The sequence below is a fragment of the Hyperolius riggenbachi genome, chromosome 12 (assembly GCF_040937935.1).
Source record: "Hyperolius riggenbachi isolate aHypRig1 chromosome 12, aHypRig1.pri, whole genome shotgun sequence".
Lineage (NCBI taxonomy): Eukaryota > Metazoa > Chordata > Amphibia > Anura > Hyperoliidae > Hyperolius > Hyperolius riggenbachi.
The window spans coordinates 167750124-167762598 of record NC_090657.1 but is presented as its reverse complement, the minus strand read 5'-3'; the positions used below and the strand labels follow the sequence as shown (position 1 = coordinate 167762598).

The window sequence follows — 12475 nt, the reverse complement described above, 5'->3', positions numbered from 1 at the left end:
CTGTCTCTCTCTCTGTGGCTGTCTCTCTCCCTGTGTCCCTGTCTCTCTCCCTCTGTCCCTGTCTCTCCCTGTCCTCGTCTCTCTCTGTGTCCCTGTCTCTTTCCCTGTGTCTCTCCTGTGTCCCTCCTGTGTCCCGGGCTCTCTCCAAGTCCCTGTCTCTCTCCCTGGCTATCTAAACTGAGGCACCTACTCTTGGCTACCTATACTGAGGCACCTATTCCTGACTACCTATACTGGGGCACCTATTCCTGGCAGCACCTATTATTATTATTTAGTATTTATACAATACCAACATCTTCCTCAGCACTGTACAGAGTATATTGTCTTGTCACTAACTGACCCTCAGAGGAACTCACAATCTAATCCCTACCTGGCTACCTATACTGGGAGCACCTATTCCGGGGTTACCTATACTGGAACACCGACACCTGGCTACCTATACCCTAGGTACCTATACCTGGCTATTAAATGTAGGGGGGGGGGGGGGCCAGGTCCAAATTCCGCATCGGGGCCCTGTCGTTTGTAGCTACGCCACTGACTTTAACTGACACTGTACACTACCACAGGCTAATTTGCATATTACACAGTGATTGGAGAAAGGAACTGCTTGAGGAAGGAGGGGTGGAGGAAGTAGAAATCAGCTGGATGGCACGGTAAACCTGCCAACCAACATATGGCTGCATACACTGCACTAGAATGCAGTAACAGAAATAAGGACATCTGATACTCATATTACAGCAAACATACATTTTTATTTATTAAAGCAGTATTAAGCAACACATCATATATTTTTATAGTATCATATTTTAAGGTCAGTTCCACTTTAAGCTCTGCTCAGGACTCTGCATAGGGAAGTAGGGAGGCAATAGGGGAGAGAAATGAACCGCCTTACCATCATCAGGCACCTGTCTACAGTGCTTTATGGTAACTCTGGCCCTGGGTTGAAGGAAACGGGATGACATGAATGTAGAGACAGCAGATAGACAGTCAGGCAGGGCCAGATTTACCATAAGGCACATGCCTACAAGCGCCCGACGATGGAAAGGTAGCTCACGCCCAGGGCCGAGCCTGGGCGGGTGCTGCGGGTGCAAGGCACCCAGGCGCCTGCCTCTGAGAGGCGCCGCCCGGCCCCGCTCGCCCGGCCCCGCTCTCCCCCTGTGGCCGCCGCCGCCGCTTCAAGCTCCCTCCCTCTAGCCGCCGCGTCAGACCTCGATCAGGCGGGCGGGCGCTAGGACCTAGCACGCTGCACTGATATGCGGAAGTGACATCACTTCCGCATATAGAGCGGGTGCGTCCGGCGCCCTTTTCCTGGTCGTGTCGCCCGCTGATTGAGGTCTGACTGAAGCTGCTGAAAGGTGAGGGGGGAGCGGAGGAGGGAGCGGCGGCGGCGGGGCGCGCATCTGTCACTCACTAGCTATCCTGGGCACAGATACCACCTGGCTACCTATCCTGGGCGCAGATACCACCTGGCTACCTATCCTGGGCGCACATACCCCCTGGCTACCTATCCTGGGCACAGATATCACCTGGCTACCTATCCTGGGCGCACATACCCCCTGGCTACCTATCCTGGGCGCACATACCCCCTGGCTACCTATCCTGGGCGCACATACCCCCTGGCTACCTATCCTGGGGGCACATACCCCCTGGCTACCTATCCTGGGCGCACATACCCCCTGGCTACCTATCCTGGGCGCACATACCCCCTGGCTACCTATCCTGGGCGCACATACCCCCTGGCTACCTATCCTGGGCGCACATACCCCCTGGCTACCTATCCTGGGCGCACATACCCCCTGGCTACCTATCCTGGGCGCACATACCCCCTGGCTACCTATCCTGGGCGCACATACCCCCTGGCTACCTATCCTGGGCGCACATACCCCCTGGCTACCTATCCTGGGCGCACATACCCCCTGGCTACCTATCCTGGGCGCACATACCCCCTGGCTACCTATCCTGGGCGCACATACCCCCTGGCTACCTATCCTGGGCGCACATACCCCCTGGCTACCTATCCTGGGCGCACATACCCCCTGGCTACCTATCCTGGGCGCACATACCCCCTGGCTACCTATCCTGGGCGCACATACCCCCTGGCTACCTATCCTGGGCGCACATACCCCCTGGCTACCTATCCTGGGCGCACATACCCCCTGGCTACCTATCCTGGGCGCACATACCCCCTGGCTACCTATCCTGGGCGCACATACCCCCTGGCTACCTATCCTGGGCGCACATACCCCCTGGCTACCTATCCTGGGCGCACATACCCCCTGGCTACCTATCCTGGGCGCACATACCGCCTGGCTACCTATCCTGGGCGCATATACCCCCTGGCTACCTATCCTGGGGGCATATATCCCTGGCTATATATTCTGGGGACACTGTTTGTTTGTCATTATGTGCATTTACTGGTGAAAATCTCTCTTATGTGCATTTGCTGGTGAAAAGCTGTCTTCTTATGTGCATTTGCTGGTGAAAAGCTGTCTTCTTATGTGCATTTGCTGGTGAAAAGCTGTCTTCTTATGTGCATTTGCTTTTGAAAAGCTGTCTTCTTATGTGCATTTGCTCGTGAAAAGCTGTCTTATTATGTGCATTTGCTCGTGAAAAGCGGTCTCTTGTTATGTGCATTTGCTGGTGAAAAGCGGTCTCTTGTTATGTGCATTTGCTGGTGAAAAGCGGTCTCTTGTTATGTGCATTTGCTGGTGAAAAGCGGTCTCTTGTTATGTGCATTTGCTGGTGAAAAGCGGTCTCTTATGTGCATTTACATGGGGAAAAGCTGTCTCTTGTTATGTGCATTTACATGGGGAAAAGCTGTCTCTTATGTGCATTTAGTGGGGAAATTTTGTCAGTAAAAATAATCTTTTGTCAGTAAATTTTTAGGTATTTGTCAGTAAAAAAATAACGTGAAAGGTTGGCAACACTGGCAGGCTGCGCGGCGCAACGGGAAAGATACAGGCAGCCCACCTCACGCTTGGGCTTGGCGGGGGGAGGAGCCTACGACAGCGAGAGTAGGGTGGCCGCAGGCAGCCATAAATACGCAGTGTGTGACTGCGTTGCACTCGCAGAGCCTCTCAGCCTGAGTCAGTCCAGAGACTAGCAGACTCGCAGGAAGCCAAAGCCAGCCAGGAGCAAGCCCATGGAAGAGGGGTAGGAATGGGGTATCACATGCATGCGGAAAGAGGTGGAAGGTGTGGGTGTGATTAGGCAGGACACTGGTGTGGTTATGTGGTTGGGCGCGGTAAATTTAACCACTCCCATAGGCGCCAGAGAAAATCTTGCACCCAGGTGCCAGGCACCCCAGGCTCGCCCCTGCTCACGCCCCTCCCCTAGTGCTTCCCTCCCTTCTTCCCTATGCAGAGTCCTGAGTAGAGTGTACATGAGAGGTTAACTCACCCGGGTCTCGGCATTCCACTCACCAAAACTCACTGATCAGATCTCCCTTCAACCGGGGTAACCTTTAGCTATCTAATACTGATGATAGCTCTGGTTCTAATGCTAAGGGACATATGTAGCTACCTACAGCTAACTAAGGTAAAAGTGAGAACTGGGCCAACCAGCACACCAGTGGTGTTGTTGGCGGGTGTTTGTAGGTTTATGGAGGGTGAAGTCTAGTGTGCCAGGACGTCTTTGCCTATAAGCCCCAGTGATGGAAATCCGGGCTTGCAGTCAGTGTAGTGTACTGATAATAGTGTAGAGAGGTCCAGAGCTGAGAGATAGGTTTGGGTGTCAACAGCATACTGTATACCAGAATTGTATGATTGCCGGCATAATTCTGCCCAATAAGTCAATGTTCATAACTTGGATTTCTAACAGCCAAGAAACTGGAATTGTCTAGATGGCATCACCATAGATCTCTAATTCAAAGTTAACTTTAAAGAACTGCTATAGTGACAATTCTGACATCCAGCTAATCCTGCAGCCATTCATGTAATAGAAGCAGAATAAAATCCTCACTGTACTTTGTGTCAGAAAATGCTCAGAAGTGCCACTTTCCCGTATGTGAGTCCTCTACATCTGTCAGCTGCTGATAAGGGCATGAGCAGCACGTTCACATGGTCTTTTCTATGCCAAGACTTCAGAGAACTGCTGAGCTGGCCTTGCTTGCATTCCCGGTCAGCTGCTCAGTCTTGCTGTTCCCCAACCATTCCATAAATGCTAATGTGCACATGAATATTAGTTGGATGGTGAAGCAGTTGAGGGTAGTTGAAAAGCTGCGACATTTGGCCTCCAGTTAGCAGTAAATGATTAGAACCTCATTACAAGGTGGTTCACCTCTCTCCATAGATAATGGTGGAGGCAGTTTTCATGTGGTCTGAGTCTCTTCTCTTCAACCCTGAGCTTGTTCCTGTGATGTCACTTCCTCCATCTTCTCGTCCTCTTATCCTGCCACCAGACCTTGCAACAGGTCTTCAACTGTTAAGCTATTCTGAACTATGGAAGAATTGACAGATATTATGTTGACTGCTCTAGAAAGGATGCCTGGGTAGAGGGGATGACAATTAGGAACCCATCTTGCTACCCCAACAGGAACAAGGGGAGTTTGGTAAGAATTCTCCCCACACTCAAATGACACTTTGCAATTGTTTATTCCATGCCTGCTGAAATTGCCTGCTGCTCTACAGATCTCCAACACCAACATGATGGCTGCAAACAACATGACAAGATTCCAGAAGAGTACGTCTACCAACATCAGAGAAAGACTTCTAGCAACCCGAGGAGGGAGGTGACTGGAGAGGTTCTGGTGAAGAACCCCAACAACATTGACAAAAAAAAATGAAAAATATCAGATGCGAATTACTAGCTTTTATTTCTCTCATTAAGGTAAACAGGTAAGAGGTCTGTTGGAAGACCCCTTTTACCTATTCGTCTGGTGGCTATTGAGAAACCCTCTCATAAAACATTCAACATGGCCATATAGAACATTATTTTGTGTGCAGGGAGGGTGTGCAGGGAGGAAGAGAACTTTTTATGATGTGAAGTGCAGAGCCAATTCCTCTGTATTTCCATACCATGTCCATTCAGTTGCAACACAATAGATCTTGATACGTCCCAGGGAGTCACACCAGTATGGCCCAGATTCCTTGTAGACCAAATATGAACCACAGTAAAATAAAGAATGCTGACACTATCGAGTGATGCGATTGGCCCCACATACGAGCTGTTGTCCCGCCTTCGCTTTCGTCTGGTCCAATTAACAGCCGGAGCAGCGGGGATGTCATTCAGCCTGCAGGGAGGTGACAGCTGCGGCTGCATTTTGCTTCATGGAGGTGCATAACCTCCTCAGAAAGTGAATGTATTAATGGAGAATTAAGTATTTACTCTTGCTACTGTAAATACAGAGGCTACTGTGCTCCACCCCTCCCCTCCCCACTCTGTGAACTCAAGCCAAGCTGCACTAGCTACATGACAGGGGACAGGGGAATTAAATATTTAGTATTACTTATGCAAATACATATGCTACTCTATTTCCTTCCTCCACTTAGCGCATGATTTTTGGACATAACCCCCCCCTGCACTACCTTCATGGGCACTGGTCCGAATTGTTGTATTTGGACCATAACATGCATTGACTTACCCCACACATACTTTTGGGGAAGAAAAAGTGCATCTTATGGTCCAAAAATACGGTACTTCACTTCCTAAATAACTTCACAGAATGGTAACAGGATTAAATGCACAGAGCCCTGCCAAGAAATGGGATAAAGCAGCAACTTTCTGGAACTTCTAACACCTCCTGATAAGAAGACGCAGAGCCGGCAGAGTGAAATGGATTTGGGGGATCAGCGGACTGAACTCTAATAGCAAGTTTTCATAAAAATGGTTTCCTTTTTATGGCAAAAAAAAAATGAAAAAAATGTGTGTAGTTAAAGGAATGGAAGAAAATCTGCTGATAAAGAAGCCACGGCTATCCTCCAGCATCTTTTTCCCCATCACAAATGGTTTCCCAGTACTAATAATATTACAGGAGGACAAGTCCCCTGCCTTTGTTACATCCAGGCTCCATAATCCCCATAACCATTCCATAGTGTTAGCACTGTGGGCTGGTTATATAGCCTCTTAAAGAGAAACTCCAACCTAGAATTGAACTTTATCCCAATCAGTAGCTGATACCCCCTTTTACATGAGAAATATAATGCTTTTCACAAACAGACCATCAGGGGGCACTGTATGACTGATTTTGTGCTGAAACCCCTCCCACAAGAAGCTCTGAGTACCGTGGTACTTTTGGCAGTTTGTTACAAATGTAACAAGGCTCACAGACAGGAATTAGCTGTTTACAGCTGTCTCTAACAGCCAAAACAGCTAGTAGCAGCTACATAACCTGCCCACAGTAAAAATGGCACCATGTAATAAATGTCAGAATGTAAATCAGGGAGAGGAAAGATTTTACAATGAGCAAACACTGACTTAATCATTTATACATAATTATGGTAAAAAATGAAGCACTTTTTTTACTACATTATTTTCACTGGAGTTCCTCTTTAAGGCTCAGTGCCTAGAAAAATTGAACTGTTACCTGGGTTGTCAAAGAAAAGGAAGAAAAAGAAATACAAATAATATGGGCTTATTAACCTACTATACTATTAAAAGAGGAACTTTAATTAAATGGGAAAAAAATAAATCAATACATTGCAAAGTGAGAAAATACAAAATAGAAGAGAGATCAAGAAATGATTGATATTCGCCATGTAATCTGTTCATGTTGCTTGATCCACATTGAGCCTGCATGTAATCATCTTTACTGCTGGAAGACATGAAAAAAAACAGACAGGACCAACTGTCATTAATTATAACCACCCCCAAAATGCGATAGGCTTAGGGCCTTTTTCCATTGTCTTAGTGATGCAAATGCAGCTACCTCACCGCATCACATCACAGCCGCTGCTGTTCTTGTCACTTCCTGTATGGAGGGGACGGCGGGCGGATGCGGCTGAGATTTTCAGATCGCTCCTAACGGAAATGGAAGCTGTTCCATTGCCGTGAATTGGTTTCAGGACACCCGTGGTGCAATGTGGCTATGTAGCTGTATTGCACCGCATGTAATGGAAGCATGCCCTAAAAGGTTGGTTTTTGAGTCCTATAAAAGAAAAGGGCTTTACAATGGTTATTGTATTGTATTTTTTTTTATATAGAAATACATATGCACAGAGGGTGATACTGGTTGCTTGGCAGTAGGAAACAGACGTTATTTCCCACAATGCAACAAGGTTCCCAGACAGGAAACTGTCAGGACCTAGGTGCGGACATCACACTGTGGGAGGGGTTTCACCACAATATCAGCCACATAGACTCCCCTGATGATCTACAAACCAAATTGTAGAGCAAAACAATCCAAAACAAAACCATAGTCATGGAATTAAATCAAAAGCTTCAATCAAAACAGACAACCATGAATACTTAACAAGAAATCAAATACACCTATTAATGTCAAAACTACATGGTAATCTTTATTATGGGTGTGTCCCTTTAAAATCAATTAAAAACTAGGGTGGCCAATGGCCATACAGGGCTATCAGTAAATGTTATGTAGTACAAAAACCCGGCAACACACACTGGTAAATGATACTGCAAAAATACAAATTGACACTCAAAAAATGGCCCTTACAATGAATGCTGCAGCTGGGTCACTGTTGCTGTAAGCCAGGCTTTCTCAACCAGGGTTCCCTGGATCCCCTGGGTTCCTTGAGTACTATGGTACTCTGTAGGGGTTCCTTGGCATTTTCCCCCATTGTGGGGGTTTGGGGAAGTACGATAGAGAGCACACTACAATAGGTGGCACTGTAAAAAAAAAAAAAAAAAAAAAAAGCATTCAATTCAGAATATTAATGAGCACATTAATAAAAAGCACTACGATAGGGAGACATTATAATGAAGAACACTATAATGGGGGTAGTGACATAAACACCTCCTGCAAAATAAATTCAGGGGTTTCTTAAGATCCAAAAATGACTTGCAGGTGTTCCTTGAGATCCAAAAAGTATTTGCAGGGTTCCTCCAGGGTAAAAAGGTTGAAAAAGGCTTCTGTAAGCAGAGACTGAGAGGAATAAGCCTGTAACCACTAGAGATGGGCCGAACCTCTGATTTTAGGTTCGCGAACCTACCGCGAAAGTTCAGTTCGCGCAAACTTTCGCGAACCGCAATGGACTTCAATGGAGAGGCGAACTTAAAAATTTATAAAAAGTTATGGTGGCCAGAAAAATGATGGAAAAGATGTTACAAACGGTCTAAAACCTGGACAGAGACATGGTTGAGTGGGATACACGTCAAAAGTCTCAATAAAAAACCTAGATTTGATACAAACCACTGTTTTAAGGTCAGAAATCTCGTTGAATTGCAGGCCTACACTGCTTTACAACATCAGAAAGTGTAATCCTCTCTCCCTCCTTCCCTCCTCCTCTGGAGGAGGGTCTTGTCTTCCAGGGAATTGTAGGATTTCAAAAGCCAGCTCACATACATTGGCCGGGAATCGAACCCAGGTCTAGTGCTTGGCAGGCAGATCTCCTCAGCGCTATACCACCTTCAAAACAACATGCTGAAGCCAGCCTAGCATGTACCATTATGAAATATCCAAGAGAAAAATGAGCTTGCTTAGGGATTTGTAGGATGTCAAAAGCCAACTCACATACATTGGCCAGGGATCGAACCCAGGCCTACCGCTTGGTAGGCTGCTATCCTAACCATTATACCACCAACACAACACACTACAATGCTACATGCTGAAGCCAGCCTAGCATGTACCATTGTGATATATCCAAGAGAAAAATGAGCTTGCTTAGGGATTTGCAGGATGTCAAAAGCCAACTCACATACATTGACCAGGAATCGAACCCAGGCCTACCACTTGGTAGGCTGCTATCCTAATCATTATTCCACCAACACACTACAATGCTATAGCCATAGTCCCTTAAGAGAAAGTGTCATTAGGGCCTTGCTGTAACAGATTGTAGTGTAACTATTTCATTTAATGTACCCTTCTTAAACTTAAAGATTGTATACAAATGTAAGCAGACTGCAGAGTGGTGCAGCAGAAGTGTGCTGGGCCCATAACCCAGAGGTTGATGGATTGAAACCATCCACTGCTAGGTTTACTTTATTTTTTTTACACCTTGCTTTACCACATGGGACAATAGGCGGCCATAGCCCCTTAAGAGAAAGTGTCATTAGGGTCTTGCTGTAACATAGATTGTAGTGTAACTATTTCAACTAATGTACCCTTCTTAAACTTGAAGATTTTATACAAATGTAAGCAGACTGCAGAGTGGCGCAGCAGAAGTGTGCTGGGCCCATAACCCAGAGGTTGATGGATCAAAACCAACCTCTGCTAGGCATGATTTCATTTTTGCACCTCGCTTTATCGCATGGGCAAAACGGTTTTCATAGCCCTGTAAGAGAAAGTGTAATAAGGGCCCTGCCTTAACATAGATATTACGGTAGTTAAGACTACTCCTGGGCCCTTCTTGTAGTTGAAGAGATGAGTGAACTGTGACACCGCACTAAAAAAACAAACAAAAAAAAAAAACAGCAAACAGAGAAGCTTCCCCATATTGGAGCATTGGATTTGGTAAAGTCTTAAGCCAATGTGTTGTAAAAGACACAAGCAAGCTTTAGGTTAGCAGGAATGGTTGCATGGCCACCTAGCTTTTCATCCTTCCCAGGCCAGCTAGGCTGACTTCAGCCTGTAGTGTTGGTGGCATAGTGGTGAGCATAACTGCCCTCCAAGCAGTTGACCTGGGTTCGATTCCTGGCCAATGTATGCGAGTTGGCTTTTGACATCCTACAAATCCCTAAGCAAGCTCATTTTTCTCTTGGATATATCATAATGGTACATGCTAGGCTGGCTTCAGCATGTAGTGTTGGTCGTGGTATAGCGGTGAGGAGAGCTGCCTACCAAGCACTAGACCTGGGTTCGATTCCCGGCCAATGTATGTGAGCTGGCTTTTGAAATCCTACAATTCCCTGGAAGACAAGACCCTCCTCCTCCGGCGGAGAAGGAGGGAGCTGTTGTGGGGTGCTATATAAGGAATAACAATCAGCCAGGAGCAAGCTAACAAGCCTACAAGAGCCTAACTAAGCTCTCCCTAGCAGAGTCTGTCAGCAGCTGTCCCTTAACTAATTACTGTAGGCAGATGAGTGAGTAAACCGGCTGGAGAACTTTGCCTTTTATAAGGGGGGGTGGGGCTCCAGGAGTGAGTGTAGTGTGATTGGGGACAATGTGCCTGCTGACTGTGATGTAGAGGGTCAAAGTTGACCGTAATGGAGCATTATGGAGGCGTTCCGAACTTCCGCAATAGATCGCCTTCGCTGGCGAACGCAAACCACCCAACGTTCACCTGGAACCGTTCGCGGGCGAACAGTTCGGCCCATCTCTAGTAACCACCAGAGCGTTACTTACCTCGTGAGACTCGACCGCACACCGATGGCCAACCACCATGCTGTCACTCATTCACTCATGCGTATCGCACCTAAGCCTGCTTCTTCAGAGATCGGACCCCCTGATGATCTATTTGAGAAAAGGTAAAGATTTCTCATGGGAAAGGTATCAGATATTGTTTGGGATGACGTTCAATCCTGGGTTACAGTACTTCTTTAACAATTTCTAAATTTTTAAATGTGTCCCTGATTAGTAATGTAACTACTCCATATTTAATTAAAAATTACGCTGGCACTCTAAGATAGCCCGACACAGCCAACTGCACCAAAGTTTGCTGATGTGCACAGTGAAAAAAAAACCCTCAAAATATAACACAAAACACTTCTGCGCACTAAAAGGTTCTAAATCCAGTCCAGAGAATAGTAGCTTCTTGCTGGATCATATGACTATCTGTGCATTCAAATTCTTGTTATTTTGACTGAAATCCGGTGTCCTATTACTCAGTGTACTCCAACCCTGTCCTCAAGGCCCACCAACACGGTGCATGTTTTTTGGAAATCCACACAGGTAGGTAAACAGCTCTGCTGACACACTAATTACCTCACCTGTGAATGTTTGTGGTTTCTTGCAAAACATGTACTGTTGGTGGGCCTTGAGGACAGGGTTGGGGATCTCTGCTTATAACTGATGTAGCTGGGCGGGATGGAATGGAGGGGTCTAAAATGATTATAAAAAATACATAAAAAGGTACAGAAGACAGTGACTAAACCTTCAAAGAATGAAAGTTCAGGGCTATAAATAGAACAGCACGTTTATTCAGGTACTATGACAACGTGTTTCGCGGCTATTCCCAGCTTTATTGGGTAATTAGTGCAAGTCAAGTAGCTGTAAAATATCGTCTCAAGTTATTTGCCTGTCTGATTTACAGCATGGTTTTTTTCTTTGCTCCTTTTTTGTTGTTTCTTTCCTTCGTCTCTCTGGACTCAGAATAGCAAACAGTCTACTCAGTAATTCCTCTGTCTGTAATCCATCTGCTTACAACTATTCATTTACACAAAGGAAACTTGCTCCAATCCATATATAATCCTCATAAATTACCATCACACCATCCATTACCCCAGCTCCCCCTCGTTTCTAAATGATACCCTTATATGTATTTAAAGGGACCCCGAAGTGACATGAAGCGTAATCAGATCCACATGTGAACATGTAGTACCAAACCTGCATAGAACACGCTGGGGTTCCTTTTGTATTTATTTTTTACAGTGAGGGTTGATAAAGACAAGCTATAGGCCTACTGTCAGGGTAGCCAGGCTGCAGCAGTAACTCCCCCCGATAACTTATTAAAAGGTAAAAAAAAAAACAATTCTAGATAGAAATATATTTTGAAGTTTAAAGTTCCATCATTACTCTGTGTGGGAGCTACATCTCACTAATATTATCAATGCAAAAAAGTTTGAATGTCCGGATGTTTGTTACTCAATCACACAACAATGGCTGAATGGATTTGAATGAAATTTGGCGTACACATAGTACATTACCTGGAATAACATACAAAATACTTTTTATCCCCATAACCAAAAAGTGGGTGGAGACAAATACAAATTTCACTGGGAAAATGTAAACTGCAGCCATTCTTACACTGTTAACCTCTCTGGTGGTAATCCCGAGCTGTGCAGGAGGCTTAATGGAAGTGAATGGAGGCAGCCGGGAGCTTTTACATACCTCCCGGGTGATCCAGACGCTTCGTAGCCCTCTATTTCCTGTCTTCAGAGGCTCTGAGTCGCTCTGTTGAGATCACCGTCATTTATCTCACCAAAGTGTTACAGTGCCACCTGGTGGATGGAGGTAAAATTGCAGCGCTGGAGCCCAGGGAGATAAGTGATTGCAGGGGCTGCTGCTGGCTTTCTGGCAACATGATTGTTTCCTGATTTTAGGGTCTGAAATGTTCAGAAAAGACTCTAAAATCTGGAAATAATCATACCGCCAGGGAGGTTAATGGTATGGTTCTCAAACTTTGCACAGCTGGTCACTGGGTGACTGGGATTAATATTCAGAAAAGTGGGTGGAGCCTACAAAAGTTAATCAAAATTCAAC

At 45.9% G+C, this 12475-nt stretch overlaps 1 long non-coding RNA gene across 1 annotated transcript in view; it reads right to left on the bottom strand.

Moving 5' to 3' along the window:
- Window positions 1-10405: 10405 nt before the first annotated feature.
- LOC137541810 (uncharacterized) overlaps window positions 10406-12475 on the bottom strand; it is a 39593-nt gene continuing 37523 nt past the window's right edge. The window contains exon 3 of the long non-coding RNA XR_011025278.1: window positions 10406-10507. This is a non-coding gene — a long non-coding RNA (uncharacterized lncRNA). The remainder of the gene's footprint in view (window positions 10508-12475) is intronic.